The sequence below is a fragment of the Kogia breviceps genome, chromosome 8 (assembly GCF_026419965.1).
Source record: "Kogia breviceps isolate mKogBre1 chromosome 8, mKogBre1 haplotype 1, whole genome shotgun sequence".
NCBI lineage: Eukaryota > Metazoa > Chordata > Mammalia > Artiodactyla > Physeteridae > Kogia > Kogia breviceps.
In genome coordinates, this window is record NC_081317.1 from 88,286,605 (window position 1) to 88,304,618 (window position 18,014).

At 39.4% G+C, this 18,014-nt stretch overlaps 1 protein-coding gene across 7 annotated transcripts in view; it reads left to right on the top strand.

Annotated features, from left to right (window-relative positions):
• UNC13B (unc-13 homolog B) overlaps positions 1–18,014 on the top strand; it is a 237,901-nt gene that overhangs the window by 142,357 nt on the left and 77,530 nt on the right. The window lies entirely within an intron of this gene.

Here is an 18,014-nt window from a genome sequence, read left to right on the forward strand (position 1 = left end):
ATGCAAGCATGCTCACATGTGTAAACACACTTAAAAAGTAATTTATTTTGAAATAATTTCAAACTTAGAAAAAAGTTGCCAAAATAGTAAAGAACTCCCATATCCTCCTCACCAAGATGCCTCCGTTGTTGACATTTTACAACATTTTTGCTTCATCGCCCTCCATCCATTATGATTAATCTTTTTTCTGAACCATTTGAGAGATGGTTGAAGGCATGATGTTCTCTTGTTTGTATTTTCCAAAAACAAGGCTACTCTCCAGTATAACCACAATATAACTATCCAAAGCAAGAAATCAACAATGACAATACTGTCATCAAGTCCCCATGCAAATTTTGCCAACTGTCTCAACAATGTCTCTTTTCTGGTCCAAGATACAATCCGGGCTGACTTGTTGCCTTTAGCAGTCATGTCTCTTAATCTCCCTTAACTTGGAACAGTTTCTCAGTCTTTCGCATCTTCAACAGATAGTACAGGCCTTTCATTCGGTAACATATTCTCCATTTTGGGTCCATCCAGTGTTTCCTCATGTCCAGACTCAGGCCATACTTTCTTGGCAGAGATTACACAAAAATGATGTTGGACTCATTTTAGTGAACTGCATCAGAAAGTACATGTGGTCAACCTGTCCTGCCCCCTGTAATGTTAACTTTAATCACCTAGTTAAGGGACTTATCTGGCAGTCCAATGGTTAAGACTCCATGCTCCCAATGCAGGGGGCACTGATTTGATCTCTGGTTGGGGAACTAAGATCCCGCATGCCACACGGCATAGCCAAAAAATAATCACCTAGTTATGTTTGTATCAGCCAGGTTTCTCTACTGTTCCGACACCATTTTTCCTTTTGTAATTGGTAAGTGTTTTGTGGTACAATACTCTGAGACCATGCCAGTATCTTGTTCCTCATCAAATCTCCATGTACCGGCTAAGTATCCATGTATGACTCCTGTCTGAATCTACCACCACTAATGGTGGTTGCCAAATGGTAACTTTCTATTTCCATTATCCTTTCTACATTCATTAGTTGGCATACTACTATAAGGAAGAGATTTCCCATCAATTTTTTATTTCTAATTTTTCAGACTAAGGGTCTTATAATTCTTATAATAAAGGAAGGTAAAATAACTTCCATGTATAAGAAAAGTTCTGAATGAGAAAAACAAGAATATATTGGAGAAGTTTGTTATGACTTTTTAAGAGGCAGTTCAGTCTCTCAAAAAGAATAGCTAAGAACTGTTGCCAAAGCTTGGAATCATTTAGAGAAAAGCATGCTTTATTTAAGAGTAACCAAAAACGATTGCAACTTAATTGAATACCAGAACAACAGTAAATATATTCTTTTTTTTTTTTTTTTTTGCGGTACGTGGGCCTCTCACTGTTGTGGCCTCTCCCGTTGCGGAGCACAGGCTCCGGACACGCAGCCTCAGCGGCCATGGCTCACGGGCCCAGCCGCTCTGCGGCATGTGGGATCTTCCCGGACCGGGGCACCCGTGTCCCCTGCATCGGCAGGCGGATTCTCAACCACTGCGCCACCAGGGAAGCCCCAACAGTAAATATCTTCTTAACACAGGTCATGTAACTGGAAGTTGATTAGATGTGCCCAAGAAGAGGAAGATAAGCCAGAGTTTAACGAAGGATCTGATAGCACTTTAAGATAGAGGCGGAAGCATACCATTTATACTTAAGATGAGATTTGCTGACAGATTGATTGAGGTTGTGAGACAGTAAGAAGTTAAGTATGGCACCAAGAATTTTTTTTTTTCTGAGTAATTGGAAGTTCCACCTATCTACCCTAAGATAATTTTTGTTAGTTTCTTATTATTATAGAATTTCCTTATGCAGGTATAAGTAAATATGAATATATTTTCTAATCCCCCCCTTTTTTTAGAAACAAAAAGATGGTATACTATACACACTGGGAACCTCTTGCTTTTTCACTTGGAGATTCTTCCATATTAGCTCTAAGAGAATTTTTTTCTTTTTAAACAGGTGCATAATATTTCACTGTGTGAATGTACTGCAAGTATTTAACTAGTCTTCTGTTGATGTTCATTTGGTTGTTTCTGGTCATTTCCTGTAATAAATCATGTTACAAATGATTACCTTTTACATATGTCATTTTGCTTGTGTGCAAGTATATCTGAGGGGATATGCATTTGTAATTTTAGTAAATACTGCTCGCCATTTATCAGTGGCTTAAAACAACAAAGGTTTATTTTGCTCATGCTGCTTATCATCCTGTATGTTGAAGAGTTCTGCTTCAAGTTATCTTCTCTGCAACCCAGGCTAAGGGATCAGCCAGCTTCTAGAACATTGCCAATATTGGTGGTAGAGGGAAAGAAAAAATAACAAAACACAGTATGTCACTTTTGCTCACATTTCCTTGGCTAAAGCAAATTATATAACCATGTCTAACTTCAAGCAAATGGTACAGTATACCTTGAAATAGATAGGGAAGGATATTTGTGAAAAGCGTTAATAATTATCCTAAAGGGTATCTGCCTTCCACCAACATATACTCTTTTTTTTTTTCAAACATCTTTATTGGAGTATAATTGCTTTACAATGTTGTGTTAGTTTCTGCTGTATAACAAGGTGAATCAGTTAGCATTCAAAGTGAATATGTTAGCATTCGGTATTTGTTTTTCTCTTTCTGACTTACTTCACTCTGTATGACAGACTCTAGATCCATCCAGCTCACTACAAATAACTCAATTTCATTTCTTTTTATGGCTGAGTAATATTCCATTATATATATGTGCCACATCTTATTTATCCATTCATCTGTTGATGGACACTTAGGTTGCTTCCATGTCCTGGCTATTGTAAATAGAGCTGCAATGAACATTGGGGTGCATGACTCTTTTTGAATTATGGTTTTCCTAGGGTATATGCCCAGTAGTGGGATTGCTGGGTCGTATGGTAGTTCTATTTTTAGTTTTTTAAGGAACCTCCGTACTGTTCTCCATAGCGGCTGTATCAATTTACATTCCCACCAACAGTGCAAGAGAGTTCCCTTTTCTCCACACCCTCTCCAGCATTTATTGTTTGTAGATTTTTTGATGATCGCCATTCTGACTGCTGTGACGTGATACCTCATTGTAGTTTGATTTGCATTTCTCTAATGATTAGTGATGTTGAGCATCCTTTCATGTGTTTGTTGGCAATCTGTATATCTTCTTTGGAGAAATGTCTATTTAGGTCTTCTGCCCATTTTTGGATTGGGTTGTTTATTTTTTTGATATTGAGCTGCATGAGCTGCTTGTATATTTTGGAGATTAATCCCCTGTCAGTTGCTTCATTTGCAAATATTTTCTCCCATTCTGAGGGTTGTCTTTTTGTCTTGTTTATGGTTTCCTTTCCTGTGCAAAAGCTTTTAAGTTTCATTAGGTCCCATTTGTTTATTTTTGTTTTTATTTCCATTTCTCTAGGAGGTGGGTCAAAAAGGATCTTGCTGTGATTTAGTTCATAGAGTGTTCTGCTTATGTTTTCCTCTAAGAGTTTTATAGTGTCTGGCCTTACATTTAGGTCTTTAATCCATTCTGAGTTTATTTTTGTGTATGGTGTTAGGAAGTGTTCTAATTTCATTCTTTTACATGTAGCTGTCCAGTTTTCCGAGCACCACTTATTGAAGAGGCTGTCTTTTCTCCATTGTATACTCTTGCCTCCTTTATCAAAGATAAGGTGGCCATATGTGTGTGGGTTTATCTCTGGGCTTTCTATCCTGTTCCATTGATCTATATTTATCTGTTTTTGTGCCAGTACCATCACCAATGTATACTCTTACTAGTAATGTCATGAGGGTACTTTTTTCTTCCCAGATGCACCAATAGAGTGACTTGTTAAGCTTTTGGATTTTTGCTAGTCTTCTAGGCAATGGTGTCTCAGTAGAGTTTAAATTTGCATATCTTATTATTGGTAAAGTTAAGCATGTTTCATATAAGTAAACGCTATTACTTTTCTGTGAACAGTCTATTTATATTCTTTGCCCATTTTTCTCTTGAGCTTTTGATTCCTAGGAGCTTTTTACTGTTTTAGGGAAATTAATTCTTTCCTGTGGTGTGAGTTGCTAATATTTTTTTCTCAGTGTACCATTATAATAAAGTTTTTTGACCTTAATAAGCCACATTTTCCTAATCCAGAAAATGGAGAGAAAATAGTACCTTTCTCTTAGGATTGTAAATTATCTAGTCCAACTATGATTTAAAAAGAGGAAAGTAAAATATATATATACTTCAGTTACTGCACAGTGTCTTCATGATATAATAAAACCTTTTGATCTAGTTCAGTGTGACTCACATTGTTGTCCATGGACAAGCCCAGTCCAGGAACTGTTTGGTTCTAGTCTTTGATGAAATAAATGCTGAAGTTGAAAGGGTGCATTTAGAGGCATTTTGGATTGCCATGACATCAAGCACATGATCACTGGCTTTGTCGCATTGAATGGGGTATAGACCAAAAATATCAGCCCATGACATATTAGTAATAAAAAACCAGATCCTTCGCAAAAAGAATTTGAATGGCACTGATACAGACCCTATATGCCTTTCCAGTTTTACTTCTTTCTGGTACTCTGTTTAGTCAACACTTCCAACATGTAAAATTTTTTGTTCAAAGCACTCGCTGTTTCCATGCATGGAGTATACTCTTTTTCCTTCTCCACATAGCTGACTTTTCATTCACATCTTTTAAATCCAGTCAGGTGTCAGTTTTTTGGGTAAAGCTTCCAGACTCTGTGCATACAGTAGTCCCTTGCTGTAGCCATGGTTTCGCTTTGTGCAGTTTTGGTTACCTGTAGTCAACCCCACCAAAAATTTTAAATGGAAAGTTCCAGAAATAAACAATTCTTTTTTTAAAAAAATATTTATTTATTTAGGCTGCACTGGGTCTTAGTTGCAGCACACAGGATCTTAGTTGCAGCATTCGGACTTCTTAGTTGCAGCATGCGGGATCCAGTTCCCTGATCAGGGATCAAACCCGGGCCCCCTGCATTGGAAGCATGGAATCTTACCCCACTGGACCACCAGGGAAGTCCCCAGAAATAAACAGTTCTTAAGTTTTAAGTTGAATGCAGTTCTGAGTAGTGTGATAAAATCTGTGCTGTCCTACTCCATGTCACCCTGGATGTGAATCATCCCTTTGTCTAGCCCATTAAACACTTATTAGCCATCTCAGTTCTCAGATCGACTGTCACGAGATGGCAGTGCTTATGATCAAGTAACCCTTATTTTACTTAATAATGGCCCCAAAGTGCAGAAGTGATGATGCTGGCAATTCATTTTGGTTTTTTTACCTTTCCTCTTTTTTTTTTAATTAATTTTTTCACTGGAGTATAGTTGACTTACAATGTTGTGTTAGTTTCTACTGTACCGCAAAGTGAATCAGCCATACATACACATATATGCACTCTCTTCTAGACTCCATTCCCATATAGGTCATTACAGAGCACCGAATAGAGTTCCCTGTGCTATACAGTAGGTTCTTACTAGTTATCTTTTATGTATAGTAGTGTGTATATGTCTGGCAATTTATATATACGAAAGAGAAGCTGTAAAGTGCTTCCTTTAAGTGAAATGGTGAAAGTTATTGATTTAATAAGGAAAGAAAAAAATCACATGCTGAAGTTGCTAAGATCTATAGTAAGGATGAATCTTTTATCCATGAAATTGCAAAAAAGGAAAAAGAAATTCATGCTAATTTGCTGTCATACCTCAAACTGAAAGAATTATGGCCACAGTGTGTGATAAGTGCTTAGTTAAAATGGAAAAAGCATTAAGTTTTTACAATAAGGTATTTTGTGAGAGAGAGAGAGACCACATTCACATAACTTTTATTACAGTATGCAATTGACCCTTGAACAAAACGGGTTTGAACTTCACGAGTCCACTTATATGTGGGTTTTTAAAAATAAACACTACAGTCCTCCACAATCTCTGGTTGGATGATTCTGCAGATGCAGAACCTTGAATACTGAAGGCCAACTATGGGACCTGAGCATCCTTGGATTTTGGTATTTGTGGTGGATCCTAGAACCAATCATCTGTGGATACTGAGGGACAACTCTAGTACAGTTGTTCTATCTTATTAATTATTGTTGTTAATCTCTAACTCTGCATAATTTATAAGCTAAACTTTATCATATGTATATATATATATATATATATATATATATATACAAGCATCCACTAGGGGTCTTGGAACATAGTCCCAGGATAAGGGGAGTCTACTGTACTTTTGCTAAATTGGCATTTAATGGAGTTACTTGTTTACTGTTACATCTTTCATGTGTACTTGTAAGATCCTTGAATGCCAGGGCTATGGTTTTTATTGCTGGTGTTCTAGAGCCCAATATAGAACCTGGCAGAGTGTTTAGCCAATCTTTTATGGATGCTTAAGACGTCAGAAAAGCCCATTAGCATTTCCACAGAAGTCTCGATGTACTTCTTTATCTTCTCTTAATTAATTCTTTTTTTTCTTGTTTTTTTTTTTGTTTGTTTGTTTTTTTTGCGGTGCGTGGGCCTCTCACTGTTGTGTCCTCTCCCGTTGCGGAGCACAGGCTCCGGACGCGCAGGCTCAGCAGCCATGGCTCACGGGGCCCAGCCACTCCGCGGCACGTGGGATCTTCCCAGACCGGGGCACGAACCCGTGTCCCCTTCATCGGCAGGCGGATTCTCAACCACTGCGCCACCAGGGAAGCCCAAAAGTATATACCTTTTAAAGCCTTGTGATAAACTTCTACATGTGTCTTCAGAAAGGTTTTTCCAATTTACACTTTCAATATTTAGATGTCTTGCACCAACACTCAGTATTATCATTTTAGGAATTTTTTGCCAATTTGACAGAAGGATGGTATCCCATTGTTTTAATTTGCATTTCTTTGATTATTTGTGATTTGAATATTTCCCATAAGTTTATAGGTCATTTATACTTATTTAGCTGACAGTGCATTCAGTAGACTTTGAGTAAGTGCCGTACGAACCTAGCTATCCTTATGCCATTCCTGTAAGATTGTAAGCAACTTAAGGGAAGAGGTCATATAGGTCATCTCTGTATCTGGACGGGCTGAGAACCTGTCCATATGTCCTTAATGAGTGTCTGACATTGCTAATGCTGTTGAGGTAGTAATGTTGGTAGTGTGGGCGGAATGGATGTGATTCTGTACCTTATTTGGCTTAGCTGCAGAAAAATCTGGGGGAGGAGGTGAGACATTTTAGCTCTAGAAACGGAGACTGCAGTGGCAGCAGGTGGGTGGGTGTTCCAGGTGGAAGGGACAGTGAAGGAGAAGGCATGGAGGTAGGCCATAAAGAAGCCTTGACAGAAGCTCTTAGGTTGCTAAAGAAAGCTGACAGAGGAGAGTCAGTAAGAAGAGATGGAACTGAGCAAATAGATTAGAAGTACGTGTTTACTACCAAATGTAAAATAGATAGCTAGTGGGAAGTAGCCGCATAGCACAAAGAGATCAGCTCAGTGCTTTGTGACCACCTAGAGGGGTGGGATAGGGAGGGTGGGAGGGAGACGCAAGAGGGAGGGGATATGGAGATGTATGTATATGTATAGCTGACTCACTTTGTTATACAGCAGAAACTAACACACCATTGTAAAACAATTATACTCCAATAAAGATGTTAAAAAAAAAGTGCATGTTTAAATGGAGCCATCCCAGGAGAGCCAAGATTGCAGCCAGTTAGCTTCAGAGATGGATCAGCATTTTGTCAAGAAAGATCATTAAGATAGAACAAATCAGCTGTCTCGTGCAAGTTCTGTTCTTACTTGTGACTCTCTCCCAGGCAAAGAGATGTCCATCTTGTGCTATTATTGAAGCCTTAAAAAATGGATTCCCCTTGGGAAAATAAGGGAGGACCCTTGAGGACCTCATGTCTTAGGCTTAGTTGCACAAGGAAAGCACTCTATAATTTTAAACTCCAGGATTTTGCTCTGATCATGGCTGCCTGTCTTAACTTCTACTGCCTCAGTTCATTGCCCTTGTGGAGACCACAGTTATCCCTCCTTTTTCTTATGGTCTCTCAGCCTTCTCCCTAACCATTGCTACTGTAACACTTAAAACACACACTAGGGCTTCCCTGGTGGCTCAGTGGTTGAGGGTCCGCCTGCCAATGCGGGGGACACGGGTTCGTGCCCCGGTCCGGGAGGATCCCACATGCTGCGGGGTGGCTGGGCCCGTGGGCCATGGCCGCTGGGCCTGCGTGTCCGGAGCCTGTGCTCCGCAGCAGGAGAGGCCACAACAGTGAGAGGCCCGCGTAACGCAAAAAAAAAAAAAAACCAAAAAACTCTAACGAATGATTCAAATAAGTAAGAAATGTAAAAATATAAAATTATATTAAAAAGATATGTATAATGCAAAGTTTCTCTCCTACTTCAGACTCCAGGCCTCTAGTCCCCACCTCCCCCATCTCATTGTTACCTGTGTCTTATGAATCAGTCCAGAGGTAAACTGTGCATTTATAAGCATGTGTGTGTGCACATGCGTGCGTGTGTATATTATACACATTGTCATTCACTTTTTATTCATTTACTGCTACATCTTGGAGATTTTTCCTTATTACAAATAGAGCTACTGCATTTTTTTAACAGCTGCATAGTACTTCCTTCTGTAGATGTATTGTAATTTGTACACTCTGTTCTCTGTTGATGGATCTTTAAGTTGTTTCTAATATTTTGCTACTACCACAGTGTCGCAATACAAATCCTGTAGTAAGCCCCAATACTTTCAGACCTCTCTTAACCACAGTTTTTAGCATCCCACTTCAAACTTTATGGTAAGCCCTACCTAAGAAAAGACCCTAATACTGTTTCACAAACCAGACAGACCTCCCTTGGACAAGAGACCTCTGGGCCCGTTCTGTCCTTTGGCAAGCCTTGGAGTCCTTACCTGATATCTGAGACCAGAACAGATACATTTTCTACTGGCTGAAACATGGCAGTTCGCTAAAATCCTTTTGTATGAAGACTATGCCTTTTTTTAATGCATCATGTATTTCTGGGTCAGGAGTGAGGCTTGGTTTTCTCTGGCTCTCTCTGCCACTTTGAGGCCATTACCAGATCCTTGCATAAGCCGTTCTCACACCCACCTTCCTGGTTGAAATTAGATCCCATCTTTTGCATAACTCCCTGTTCACTCATTGAAAACTTTAGTATGTACATCACAGTTTTCCTTCTAATCTCAATTACTTTCCATAGTCGTTGTGGTTATCATCATCATCATCATCATCATCATCACAGTAATCACGTTTTAAAAAAATTATTATTTATTTATTTTATTTTTGTCTGCGTTGGGTCTTTGTTGCTGTGTGTGATTTTCTCTAGTTGCGGCGAGCGGAGCCTACTCTTCCTTGTGGTGCGCGGGCTTCTCATTGCAGTGGCTTCTCCTGTTGCGGAGCACAGGCTCTAGGCATGTGGGCTTCAGTAGTTGTGGCACGGGGGCTCAGTAGTTGTGGCGCACGGGCTTAGTTGCTCCACAGCACATGAGATCTTCCTGGACCAGGGCTTGAACCAGTGTCCCCTGCATTGGTAGGCAGATTCTTAACCACTGCGCCACCAGGGAAGCGCAGTAATCACATTATTGAATACTGTTATTGTCAGTGCTTTACATGTATTACGCAACTGAATTCCTACAATAATTCTATGAATTAGGCTTATGTTATTAGGCCCATTTTATAGATTAAGAAACTGAGGTTTAGAAAGATAGAAACCTGTCCAGGGTCACCTAGCTGGCAAGAGTTAGAACCAGATTCAAATCTAGACCTATTTAACTGTAGAGCCTATGTTCTTAACACTACTATCTACCACTATAATCTTAGAACCCTGTTTTTCAAAGTGTGTTTCTCAGGACTCCAGTTTCTAGAAATGTTAATAGATTCTTTATCATGTGATAAAGAGTTTCATGGTGAAAGAAATTTGGAAAACATTGAGTTCCAGTAGAGTGCAACACCAACAGATTGCTTTATCAAAGGACTTCTCAGAAACGTAAAAATATTTAGGCTTCTTTTGTTTCTTCAAGAGGGGAATAAAAAATGCACAGCATTAAACTTTTTTGACTATGAAACTCTGTTTTGGAAAAGCATCCTGTAGGAATCATTTTCCAAGGAATGTGCTTTAGGAAAGTCTGTCTCAGATTATTTCATTGTCAATTCATTAAAACTATGTTTGTGAAGGTCAGTCAGTGAGCTCATCACTACCTAATCCTGTGGTTGTTTTTAAGTCTTTATCTTATTGGACCTTGCTGCAATATTTGACACTCCTGCACACTCCTTGTTTTAACATCTAAGAAACCATCCCCAATGCTCATCTTTTCTGATGTCTATTTAATTTCCCTTTTCTGAATTCTCTCTTTGCTTGCTTCTTAAATGTCTGTGGGGAAATTGACAATATCACCTGAGCCTCTGAAGCAAAAAGAAGTTGTTTGTTTTTACAGGGTGTGGGAGAAGCGTGCCCAGTTGGTTAGTAATAAAAGCATGCTCTTGAGCTGCCAGTTCTTGCTATAGCCTGATAGTCTCAGCCCCTCCTTTTCTGTTCTTCTAATGTACAAATCTAGCTCAGTCTTTGGAACTTAACTGTTTTGGTAAAAACTAAAATCTTAGGCAGAAAGAAGTTCCAGAGATGAAGCTGAGTGGGTAGTAATGATGATATCTTTAAGAAATTAAGATTTAAGTATTCTTTTACACATGGAGAAAAACCCTCTACCTTTCCTACCCCCATCAACACTGAACAGAGCAGAAATGCCCAGAAAGGACTCAAATGATTCTTCTGCTCATGAGCTCCATGTCTGTTAGGCAACAGGCCAGAGCAGGGATGAAAGCTGAGATTGGCTTAGTTCTCTTTCTCTAAAGCCACCAGCTGGATGGAATGTTCCTTCTCCTGTATTCCAAAGGCTCTCTACAAAGGAAAGGAAAACACCAGGGTGCCTGGCTTCTGGTTCTGAATTATCTCCTTTCTTCCCCTGCCTTTTAAATTCCCTGTGCCAGCAAAACCCTGATTTTACCTTTTTACCTTTTATGGGCTGAGTTGTCGCCCCGCTCCCTGCCTCCTATGTTAAAAGTCATATCACCCAGTATCTTAGAATGTAATTGTATTTAGAGATAGGGCCTTTAAAGAGGTAATTATGATACATTGAGGTAATTTGGATGAAAAATCCAAATTACATACTGAAATCTGACTGGTGTCCTTGTAAGAAGAGATTAGGACACACACGTACACAGAAGAAAGGTCATGTGAATACACAGAGAGAAGATGGCCACCTATATAAGCCAAGGAGAGAGGCCTTAGAAGAAACCAACCTTGCTAACACCTTGGTCTTGGACTTCTAGCCAACAGAATTGTAAGAATAAATTTCTGTTCCTTAAACCACCAGTCTGTAGTATTATGTTATGGCAGCCCTAGCAAATGAATACTTTACATGGCAGAAGGGGGAAGAAGATGGCACAGAAGCTTCAGTGTTTCTCACTTGTGAGTCTTTATTTCCTGAGGTCTAGTTGGTGGGAAATGTGTTCTCTAGGCTGGTATATGCAGACCCATTCATGATGCCCAGTGTCTTTTGTATTTGTTTACTCTTATCCCTATTACTAATAAAATTTAGGGCTCAACTAGAAATAGAAAGAGCTGGGTTCTTGCAGTAGCTTAGTCTCAAAATCTGAGAGAACTTGAATAAAGCACTTCCTATTTCTTAGTCTCCTTAGCTATAAAATTAGGGATAATGACTGTCCCCTCTCACAGAGTTTTGGTGAGATCATAGAAAAATGCATTTTTGAGGGCAAAGCTCTATAAACAATTGCTTAAGTCACCAGTGGGCCTCTTATTACAGAAGTGTTGGTTTTTAGGGCTTTCTCATGACCTTCTTAGCCTAGGCCTTAGCGACCTGCCAAAGGTGTTTCTGATCACAGCTGGAGCCTTTGCTGCTGAGTGGGAACCCAGTGAAACTGCTTCTGATGGTTAAAGTGCCAAGGAGCCAGTGCCATAGGATTTCAGGCTTTTTCAGAGATCTAGACTACCAGATGGCATGGGGGTTCCTGGGAAAACTTGCCATGTGGATCACTCAGATGAGACTATCTATGTACTGGTGCTTCTCTGGGACCTGCGAGGAAAATGTCAGTGGAGTGCCTTGCCTGAGGAGTCTAGGGAAGCAGGCCAAAGGCTACCCTGGGCACTGTGGGAACATTTTTCAAGAGCTGCTTTTGTGTACTTGTCAGGAGAAATGCTTAACATTTCTCAGGTTCCCCACCCCCTCTGAAATATTCTGAACACGTTTATGGCCTGGATCTGGGTATTTATCAGTGATTGGTCTTCTGTAAACCTTAGATCTCGTTCTAGGCTGTGACTGAACTTTGTGAATTATAAGACATCACATCTGGGACTGGAATTTGGGGCAGCTTGTTTGAAGGGGTGGAGTTTGGCTCCATTTTCTGAGGAGCATATCAGTACATTTCTGAGAAATGCTGTGATATCATTAGCCTACTTAGAGTCCAAGGAGGGTGTCAGATACCAGCAGCAGGCCTTAGCTCCAGTTGGCAGTATTTTCTGGACATAGTGTCAATAAAGGGAGGTACTTTGTAAACTTTTATGAAGTAAATCTGATTGATACCTCTGTACAAAATTACTTGCTTCCAAATAACAAGTAAAGCAGCCCTTCTTGCTTTCTCCTACTTTCTCTGACTCTTGCTGCTTATGTGACCACACAGTGATTGGGAACATTTGATCCTGGCTGTGAAGGAATTCTTGCTCTGTAAGAGAAAATTCTTTTGCCAAAGTTATCCAAAAGGAAGCAGCTAATATAATTATTCCATTTTAAATCAAGCCAGCTAATAAGTGGGTACCACTGGGTGCTGTTGGGCCATTTTCTTATGATTTGTGAGCTTGTAGGCCAGAGAGTAGATAGAAGTAATTAACAGTTAAATATTTAAACACTTTTTTTCATCAGACGCTTTTCTTCAGTCTTTATGCTCATTTTTCTCTGCAGCATTCCACAATGTTTTTGAAACTCCCTACTTGTAGCTTCCTATTTTCTTGGGTTCTTCCAGTTCTTCCTTCCTCTCTTACCTTGCCTGTCTCCTTTCCTGTCTGTCTCTGTCTCTTCTTTCTACAGAAGGCATCTCTTTTAATCTCAAATCTGCATTTCCTCAGCCTCTAATCCAGAGTCATTAATTGACGTACATTAATTGAACTACCGTATGGCCGGTACTGTGCCTGATCCTGGCCTCTGTGCTAGGCAGCCAGTAGACTTCCAACTAGCCTTTCTAAGCAGATGATTCCCAAGTATATACTTCTGACCCTCCCTTTTTTCCTTAGGTTCTACCCTTCATATCTAGTTTTCTACTAGTTATTGTCACCACAATTTCCCAGTGTTTGAAACTTCCTTCCTGGGCCTATTCCTCTTCCTTTGTTCTCTGTTTGTATGAAAGTCACCATCATTCTGCCAGTCACCCACTCAAAATTATGGTATTATTCTTCCTTCTCTCTTGCCTCCCACATTAGCTCATTTGCCAGATCTTGCTCTTTTTCTCTCTGTGATTTCTTTTATCAGTCTCCTCTTTGTTCCTCTTTGCATTCAAGTCCTCTTTACTGCTTAGACTATAGTGTATTAGTCTTCCAATGGTTTCCTTGCTTTTATTTATTTTTCTTGGAATCCATTGTGTATACCACTATCAGATTTATCTTCCTGAAACAGAGCACTAGTCATGGCTACCACTTATGCTCAGGGTTCAACTTAGATGCCACATACTTTGAAGCCTTCCGGAAGGTCCCCAGGTAGAGTTAGATACTCGTTTTTCTATCTTTCTATAGCATTTCATATATAGTCAATTTTAGTGTTTATCACACTGTCTTGGAATTGTGTAAGCATTTGCCCTCAAGATTATGTATTTCTTAAAAGAGTATCTACTACATGATTCCTTTTATATTAAATTCAGAAACAGGGAAAAGTAATCTGTGGTGTCAGACTTCAGGATAGTGATTATTTTGGGGTGAGGGGGTTGGTAGTAACTAGATATAAGTGCAGTGGGGCTTCTGGAATTCTGATGATGTTCTGTCCTTGATCTGAATTCTGTTTATGTTAATGTACTTTTGATTTGTGTACTTTTCTGTATGTATGTTATAATTCAATAAATAACTTAAATAAAAGCTAGATGAAAAGAGCATGGAAATACAGAATAGGGACTGTGCCTACTTAACTTTATATCCCTGATGCCTGGCATCCAGCAAGTCTTAACAGCTATGTGAATGAGTGAGTAAGTGAATGACTGAATGACTGACTGAATGAAAGGTTTTCCCCCCTCAAAAAACATTAATTTTTCTTTACACTGGTAGTTAAATTATAGTTTCAACTTTTTAGCTTGGCATCCATGACCAACCATGATTTCCTAACCTACTTTTCTAACCTTTGTTAACCCAGAGGCCACATTATACAGTTGAAAGAAGTTGAGCCTTGGAATCAGAAAGAGCCTGAATTTGAAATATGGCTCCACCACTTACTAGCTGTGTAACCTTAGGTTTAGGCAGGTTACTGAGTATCTTAGAAACTTAGTTTTCTCATCTCTGAATTGGATATTATTTGCCTCAGTGGATAGATATGGATTAAATAAGATAACACTTATAGAGCAAGACCTGGCATGTTGTTAACATTCAGTATATGTTAGTTTCTGTTCCTTTCCAGCATCACACCTTCCTTTTTGTCCTTTTCATATCTTTGCTCATCCTGTATCGTCTGCCTTTTCTTCTCTTCAGTTTCCACATATCCAAATATTATTCATCCTTCAGGATCAAGCTCAGCTATCATCTCTTTCACAGAGCGTTCCCTGATTCTCTTCCAAACCAACATCTTGAACAATGGAAATATTTTCTCTTACAAATACTCATACATTTCGCCTGGGTCTCTTATGATACATATTAGTCACTCATGCTAACCTTTAGGAGTTGCAAAGGCTGCTCTCTCACTCCAGGCCCAAAGAATAGGCACTCCAAATGTAATGCTGGAGGAATAAACTGGCAGTTGGAATAAACTGGGGCATGAAAAGGCAGGTTGAGAAAACTGATTTGGGCCTCTGATATTCTTTTTAGTACCTCCTTCTGCACAGGGAGAAATTCAGATGTTTAGTCAAAGATGTGGACCCAGGAGCAAAGGGGTCAAGTTGCAAACTGCTTGACTTGTCTTTTGAATTGTTCTTCTGTTAAAGATGTCTTTATGGCCCAGCCTGATTTATCAAGGTAGGAGGCCTTGCAGGAGTTTGAGTCTGAACCCTTAAGAATTAAGAGTGAATATTCACCTGGAGTATCTTCCCTGTTTTATATGCTTTGAGGGCCTAGTACATTTACGTAAAAAAAGAGTTCAGAGACCCTATTCCTGGCCACTTATTTTCTTGTTACTTCTGCTTTCTGCTTGCATTTTCCTTGTATATATGTAGGCTTTAACTCCTTTCCTAGATTGCACTTGAGGTCAGGAACTAATTACAATCCCTAGCATAGCTTCTGATACTTAGACAGTCAAGCAAAATTTTGTGGGGAGATTGCTTAAAAGTATGAAGTGATATTACAAGGCCGTAAGTAATTGGTTGCAAAGGGAATGGTAAATGCTTATAACAAAATAGTTGTCATAAGACTTTAAAGTAAGGAGCAAGCCCTTTGAGTTACGGCAGTCAGAGAAGTCTTGTCAGAGGAATTCCCAGAGGGTGCTAAGTCAACAATTGTTATTAAATATCAGGAAATGTTCAAGAAATAAAATAATAGCTTAGAAAGATGGAAATCAAGGGGTAACTTGCTTCCTGTGTTTACAAATATATGTCATTAAGGAGATCCATGACTCCTTGTAAGTGGCAAGTTGTGTTCTTTCCATAAACAATGCAGTGGAGATTTACCACCATTCCAAAACAGGCATGTCCTGAAGTACAGTCACAGTGTATAAAATAAGACCTCTTGAAGCCAGAAGGAAGAGGTAAGTTGTAACAAATAATCTTCCCCATTTCTGTAGGCTTCTGTTTCCCTTTGCTGGTTGTCATCTTCAAGCATGCTAGGGAAGTGTGTTTATTTGGTCCACACCTGAGCACATTCAGACATAAATAGCCAAAGATGATAAGTTAGGAAGGGCATTCTAGATGAAAACCAACATCCTGGAGCATTTCTTATGACAAGTAAGATAAAAGCTGTTGACTGGTTTCTATCCAAAATACCCTTCCTTTTTGGCTTTTGCAATGTCTCTCCCTCCAAGTCCTTTTCTTATTTCTGACAGCTCCATCTTTTCCTCTGCTTGCCCCTTAAAACTTGGTGATTCCCAGGGTTCTGTTTTCAACCTCATTCTCTTCTCTAGATAATATCACCCATGTTTTTATCCATACACTGTTGAGTCCCAAATTTCTTTCTCTACCTCAGTCCTCTTTCCTGAGCTCCAGACTTATGATAAGGTACCCATGGATATTGTCTCCGAATTTTAACAGGCACATGATGCAGTATGTTCAAACTGTGCTCATTGTTTTTTCTTTCTCCTCCATCTCCTTTCATGTATGTCCTTTATCAGTAAATGGTACTATCAGTCACCCAAGCACAAGCTCTAACACTCCTCATAATATGGGTATAACAGTGCTTCATATCATAACATTTCCTCCATTAGGTCCTCCATTAGGTTATGAACTCCCTAATGGCAAGGATTATATCTTTTCATCATGCCTGGTATTATGCTTAGATACTTAATAAGTATTAATTCTATTATTTATTTTTAAAAATTTTTGGTAGAATTGTATCAGTAATGTTCAAAGATACTGTATTAATTTGCTAGGGCTGCCATAACAACGTACCACAAACTAGATGGCTTACACAACAGAAATTTATTGTCTCACAGTTCTGGAAGCTAGAAGTCCAAAATCAAGGTATTAGCAGGGTTAGTTTCTTTTGAGGACCATGAGGGAAGAATCTACTCCAATTCTGTCTTCTTGGTTTGTAAATGGTCTTCTTCTTCCTGTGTCTCTTCATACTGTTTTTCCTCTATGCCAATCTTTATATCCAAATTTCCTTTTTTATAAGGATACCAGTCATATTGGATAGGGCCCACCTTAATGACCTCACTTTAACTTGATTACATCTGTAAAGACCCTGTCTCCAAACAAGGTCACATTCTGAGGTACTAAGGATTAGGACTTTAACACATGGATTTTGGAAAACATAGTTCAACCCATAACAGACACTAAAGTAGTTTTTACTGTTTTGGTTCCAAGTCTTGCTTTCTGACAAGCACTTGATGAGGTTTTTAGCGTCCTTACCATACTGGTTTTTGCTCTCTGATAGCACTCTAAACAGGGTCATATGGAAAGAAAAGGAATGGGAAGGCACATTCAGTGAGTGTAAGGAATTTGGTTTGACCAAACTTAGGGAATCGGGGTGCTTTGGCTCCCTCTAGACATGGACAGGTTAAGAAAGAACTTTGATAATGTGCCAAGGAGTGAGCATGGGCTTTTTCCTGAGAGCAGTCACAGAAGGATTTTAAGAAAATGAGTGACAAAAATCTGTCTACATTTTAGATATATCCCTTGAACAAATTGTCAAGAATGGATTGGGAATAGGGAGGGGTGAGAGGGATGTGGTTCTGGAGGAATAGAGACAAGGATGAATATTTTACAGCCACTTGAGTGAGAAATAATGAAGCATAAACTAAGGGTTGTAGAGAAAGGGACAGATTTTATAGGTAGGAAGGTAAAATAGATTAGTCTTGGTGACATTAGATAGGGGGACAAAGGGTTTTGCAGGGGATTCTGTCATTGGATGGAGAATTAGAATATAGAGGTTCCAAGGATCTTGTGTCTGAGCAGAGAGTTCATCTCTGTTTGTGACTGGTGTGGGTGAGCTGGCGGCCTAGGATTCCAATGCCAACCCCAGCAACAGGCTTTCCCTTGGCATTCCTTGCTTGCAGGCTGAATCTAGCTCTTTTAGCTCTTTTTCTCTCCTGACTTACCCAGTTGAGTACTTCCCTTTCTCCCCTATGCTTCTCTGTTAATCTGTCAGAGATTCCCAACTAAGATTAG